Raw genomic sequence first — 6,000 nt, forward strand, 5'->3', positions numbered from 1 at the left:
GCGCCCCAGCAGGTAGCTCAGAATCTGAGTTTCCTTTTTTTGTTTTTTAAGTAAGTCTCTAACCTGCCTAGAAAGTAAGTTATGGAGCAAAATGTGCAGGTACCCTTCTAAGCAATTTCTGTGAAATGGCTGCTCCTGCCTTTCAGTGTTATCAGCCAATGAGTGAAGTCAGAGCTATGACTGATAAGTGAGTTGTTTGGACACCAGGCAATAGGAATCCCTGGGATCCAAAAGAGCTGTTGTTTTCCCCTCCCTTTTAATGCTCTTTTCCTGTTTCTACTTTTTTCCCCTAATCCTTGGAATCTCCATAATTTGCCCATCCATTTTCCCAACAACCAAAATGTAGAGCTATATGGCAGGCAGAAATTCAACAGGTCAAACCTGTTCTAGTTTGGAAATACAATTATGGGAAAAGCTTCACCATGACTACTCTCTAATTTTGTATTATGCCACATCCCCATGGCAGCCATTTTGTGACTAGTGCCCCAGCCCTCTCTCAAAATTTGAAAAGTGCCATTTGGTCCAAAAAGGTTAGGGATCCCTGGTGTAATTAATAGCTTCATTCCTTTTTGTGGAAGACAACAACAAATAAATAAATCCCAAGTATTACTTTTGTTATAATACATTCATATGCACTTCCCTCTTTCAACAAGCCTTTTAAGTTGAGACCTATCCCAGTCTGTGTCTGTGTTAGAATTGCTTGTTAATATGTTTTTTAATAATGTTTTAACCCTTTTTAAAAAGATGTTTTTAAAGCTTTTTAAAAAAAATGTTTTTAATGTTTTGTTTTAATGTATTTTAAGGTCTTTATGATGTTTTAAAGTGTTTTTTAGTGCTTCTATTTGCTGCCCTGGGCTGCTGCTGGGAGGAAGGGTGGGATATAAATCAAATAATAAATAAATAAATATTGGTGTAGAAGTAGGGAAAAACCAGGCAAGAAACAATAAATTAGAAAAGGTCCAGGGTATGTGTCTGATTCACAGAATCTGAAGATGATCACACTGTTGCCCGCTATTAAAGCCATGTATGGTTTCAGATATGATGAATTTCATATCATGTTTGCATTGTTCTTGACATTTCTCCATTAACAACAGTGTTGGGGAGAAGGAAGTTCAGAAATGTGCAAATGCGGACAGACCCTTACAAAAACAAATGTGTTTTTTTCAATATTATTCTGCAGCTGCCTGTATTTGTTTTGTCAAGCAACCATTGCTCATGGTTGTCTGAGAATTTTGAGAGTTCTCCTTTGTTTGTTTTTAGGAATTGCCAGAGCAATGGAATAACACCAAAAAGTTGTCATTCCAAGTCAAACAGAATGTGGCTCCTCTGCAGGCGAACGAAGTTACAATCATCCGAAGGAAATGCCAACAGTTTGAGGTACCTTTCTTGTTCAAGCTATTAGCTGCTCAGCTGACATGCTAAGCTCCCCACAGACCAAATATTCAGAGATACTAATAAGCCAGTTAAAGATGGGCTACCTATCAGCCACAGCCTTAATTTGGCTGCAGGTAGGAATGGACCAATCTAACCATTTTGGTTTCTCTCACTTTTTGAGTTTTAAGTTCAGTTGCCATATTTGAGCTTCATTTTGTGATTATTATTTTTAAATGATGAAAATTCATCAATGTTTTAGTACACATTTCTCCTAATATACATATTTTTGCAAGCTGTTTCCCTTAATATAATGCAATTTATGAGATTTTTTTCACTCATGTATGCATTTTTATCCTTAATGTGCACATTTTGTACACATTTTTGTTGAGGTGTTGAAGGATAGCTGCATATTGTTTTGGGAAATGCAAATTAGATAGGTAATATTAAAATGCAAACTAAACAGAACTTCTTCCCCACCCCTAATCTCTATTTCCTAATGGATATTATAAAATACTGTGATACCATAGCATGTAGAAGGCAATGAGAACTTTATTTTTTTTCCAATTAATATTTATTCTAATTTTCAAAACCAAAATAATACAAAAAGAAAACAACACAAATCAATAACTAATACAATACTAAAAAAAAATACATATATATAAAAATATTGACTTCCGATTTGTCATAGTTCAGCTATAAATCTATAATATATAACAAACCTATCTCTTAATAGATTATAAAATCACCTTCCTCCAGCGGTTATCTTAGTTGGTTTCAAATCTCATTAACATCATATCATTTTAATATTCCACAAAAAGTCAAAGAGAAGTTTCCAATCCTTGAGATATATATCAATCAATTTTTTTCTAAATAAACATGCCATTTAATCCGGCTCATCAAATCTACTAAATCCAGTAATTTCAAAACACTATAATTCAACTATAAATCTATAATATGTAACAGACCTATCTCTTAATAGATTATAAAATCACCTTCCTCCAACAGTTATCTTAGTTGGTTTCAAATCTCATTAACATCATATCATTTTAATCTTCCACAAGAAGTCAAAGAGAAGTTTCCAATCCTTGAGATATATGTCAATCATTTTTTTTTTCTAAATAAACATGCCAATTAATCCAACTCATCAAATCTACTAAGTCCAGTGATTTTAAATCGCTCTTCTGTCATTATCCATATTGGGTCCATCTTCCATCTTCCATCTTTACGCACCCGAAAATCTTGCTGTCATAGTCATATAATAAAAGTCTGGTAGGAATTTCCTCCATCACAGATATTTTCTTGCCATCAAATCCAAACATATCACTGAAGTATTGTTGCAAAGCTGCATCTCTGTTCCTCTTTTCCACATGATACACTAGTACATCTCTTGAAGGTTTTTCCATTGACACAAGACAGGGATTAATTCTGTTAACTTTCTCCATTTCAAGTTCCATCAAATCCTTCCAGTCCAAGAATTTTTTTGAACCGATAATATCTTTATCTCCAATCTCTTCAATTCCTTCAGGGACAGCGCTGAATTCCAAACTGTAATATTTGTCTCCAGGATCCATCACAGCCAGGAAATCCAAATCTTTTTTCATGTCCATAATTAAGCCAGTCTCCTTAGTTTGAACCTTGCCTTTAATTTCTCTTTCATCTTTTTTTTGTTTTCCAGATCTATCTTTATTCTCCTTTCTCATAGAATCCTGAGTTTCTTTCAGCTCCTGTCTCATTTCGTAAAATTCAATTCTCCACGCTTGTCTATTATTTCTCAGTTCTTGTTTTATTGAGTTAATCCCATTCATTATTTTCTGAAACATGTCTAGAGATAAAGTCCCTTCTTGTACATCCATGGTCTTCTTAATTGTCATTCTTAAAGCCAAAGGAACAAAACTCCTTCAATTTTCAATGTCCCAAACAAAGAGCAGCTTATTTCTTTAACCAGTTACAAAGGAGTTAATTTTTCCAACAAACTAACGTCAACATGCTAGACAGCCCTTATCTCTTATCTGCCTGAAAGTGTAAGAACAGCTTTAGTTCACAGCGTCGAAATAGCTAGTAGCAGAGAGAATGAGCAGATTCGTCAAAAAAAAAGTAGATCAGGAAAAATAATCCCAACCATAGATCAAAAAGATTTCTTATCTCCTTCAATCAGAAATCTCTCGCCCGTTGTAATCTTTAGAATGCCATTTTCCATGTCAGCTTTTTGCAATAAAAAAAAAAAGATAAGCTATTTATATTTTCTTCCCCCCTAGCTCCGCGAACAAAAAAAGGAAAGTCTTACCTCACCTAGGTTATCTCAATTGCTGTTACTTTGACAAATCTCTTTAGCTGTATAGATAAGAAAATGATGAATGTAGACAGGAGGATGTTTGCCTGTTAATCCGTATAAAAAAAAACGGGTCACTTATCCAGCTGAGCTAGCATAAAAATCCTCGCTCTGTCTGAGCTGCTGGAAGACAGACAATTCTGACGAATTCCAGACTCCAACAATCAAAACAAAGCTAAAGTGGGAAATCTCACGTTTCTTCTTTAACCGGAAGAAATTATTCCCAGTCAGAAAAGAGCCTTCTGACTGGATTTAACCTGGATAAGTTTCATCCAAGGCGGGAGCCCGTCTCGGAGGCTGCACAGGCGTAGGGATCCTCCTGGGAAGTCCAGAAGGCAATGAGAACTTTAAAAGAGAAATGAGGCTGCAGCTCATGCCAGTAAAAAGGTTTTGCTGGTGTCCCATCTTCCCCTACAACCTGTGTCACATTGTGAATGTTCTAGATGGTGGAGATACAAAATGACCCTCAGCTCCTGTTCAGGTATACAGCATCACCCAGACTGATCATAATTCTGATCTCATCGGAGCCACAGACAACTAGGGATGGAAAGATCTGTCCATTTTCATTCTCTCAGTTCCTCTTTTTTCCCATCTGAAATTTAGTTCTCCACATTTCTGCAGTAACTCACAAAAAATTTAATTCAAAAATCCTCATGAAAATTCTTCAGCCTTTGAGTGCACGTCTCCTACTGAACACATTTCTTTATGCACTTTTGACTAATGTACACATTTTTGCAATGCGGTTTCTCCTGATGTAATGCATTTTTGTATGTTATTTTCATGAATATATTGATTCTTATGCACACTTTCCCCTGCATATATGCATTGTTCTAAAAAAATATTTTGTTAGAGAACTGCATTGCAAAATTCGGACAAATGCCAAGTTCAAAGGATGGCTGTGTTTTGGCTCTCATATTATCTCAGAAAGTGCAAATATGATCAGTTCAGCTTGAAATGTGAATCAAATCTAATTTCTCCCCCATCCCTACAGCCAACAAATCCCTGCCTTCCAGATGCGATGCTGCAGGATCCTGCTTAACCAGACTATTCTCTTCTCTTTTCTCCCCTCTTAGATTAAACAACATGAGTTCAGGGAGAAATTCCGAGAAGACGCACCCTTCACTTTTGTTGATCCAGACCCATATAAATCCCTAAATAAGGTAATCTACTAAGAACTGGTAAAGTCTACATGGGCAGTGTTTATGTCTGCTTCAAATACCACCTGCTACGGCACAACATTCGTGCCTTTAATGGTATACCAAAATAGCATTTTCAAAAAACAACAAGATGTTTGGGCTTGGTAGTTTCTCTTCTGGGGACTGCATACACATATGGCTGCCAATGACAAGTAGAGTATATGCCACTGACCACGCGTGAAGGAGACTTCAGTAGAGCAGAATTGTAATCTACCTTGGAGGGCAACTTGGAGGGTAGATCCTTAGAAACATATTACAACACTGCTCACTCCACTGCTGTCCTTGTTATTTGCCCTTTTGTATGTTGCTGTCTCCATTAAGCTACTGAGAAGGTAAAAAGGCATCAAATCCTTGCCATCACCAGTACAGCATCTGCATTCACCTGCCTGAAATATTGACTAACCTTCTCTCCATTTCATGCTTCCAGCAACAAAAAATGATCACTGCTATGGAAAAAGATATGGAAACCCTATCCAAATCTGCAAGCTTGTTTGAGGTATCTGTCCCAGATTATAAACAGCTGAAGGCATGCCATAAGGAAGTGCGCTTGCTCAAGGAGCTCTGGGATATGATTGTCTTGGTAAGAGTTAGACCTTATAATGTGTAGGAAATTTTGAGTGGGACAGGTACTAGAACTCTGCACCCAAATGTTAAATTCTTCCACAAGGAAATGAGAACATTGAGTTAAAAAAAGAGAATTGCCTCGTGGCTGAATATAATCTTTGCCCCCACTGTGGTTCTGATCTAAAACAGGGCCCTTGTGACTGCAATTTACATTGGGAGGAAAAGCTCCCGTTGAGCAAATGGGAGCTTTTTTACAATGCAAATTGCAGGTGCCCAGGGAGGGGGGTGCAATCTGGATTGAGATCACAGCAGGAGGAAAAAGGTTAACGTCCCTCTACTCCCACACCAGGGTCCCAATTTGGATTTAAAATGTATAAAAAGAAAAGCTTGCACTCAAAGGCAAACTACATGATACATGCCTCTCCTGTACTTTGGACCCAAGTCTCCACATTTTCTCATCCAGGGCAGTGCAAGTTTAGCTTCCTTTAAAACCTCTTGCTGATTGGGGAAGTGAGGAGTATGTGACACTCTATCAAA

Source organism: Rhineura floridana, chromosome 3, assembly GCF_030035675.1.
Source record: "Rhineura floridana isolate rRhiFlo1 chromosome 3, rRhiFlo1.hap2, whole genome shotgun sequence".
Taxonomy (NCBI): Eukaryota; Metazoa; Chordata; class Lepidosauria; order Squamata; family Rhineuridae; genus Rhineura; species Rhineura floridana.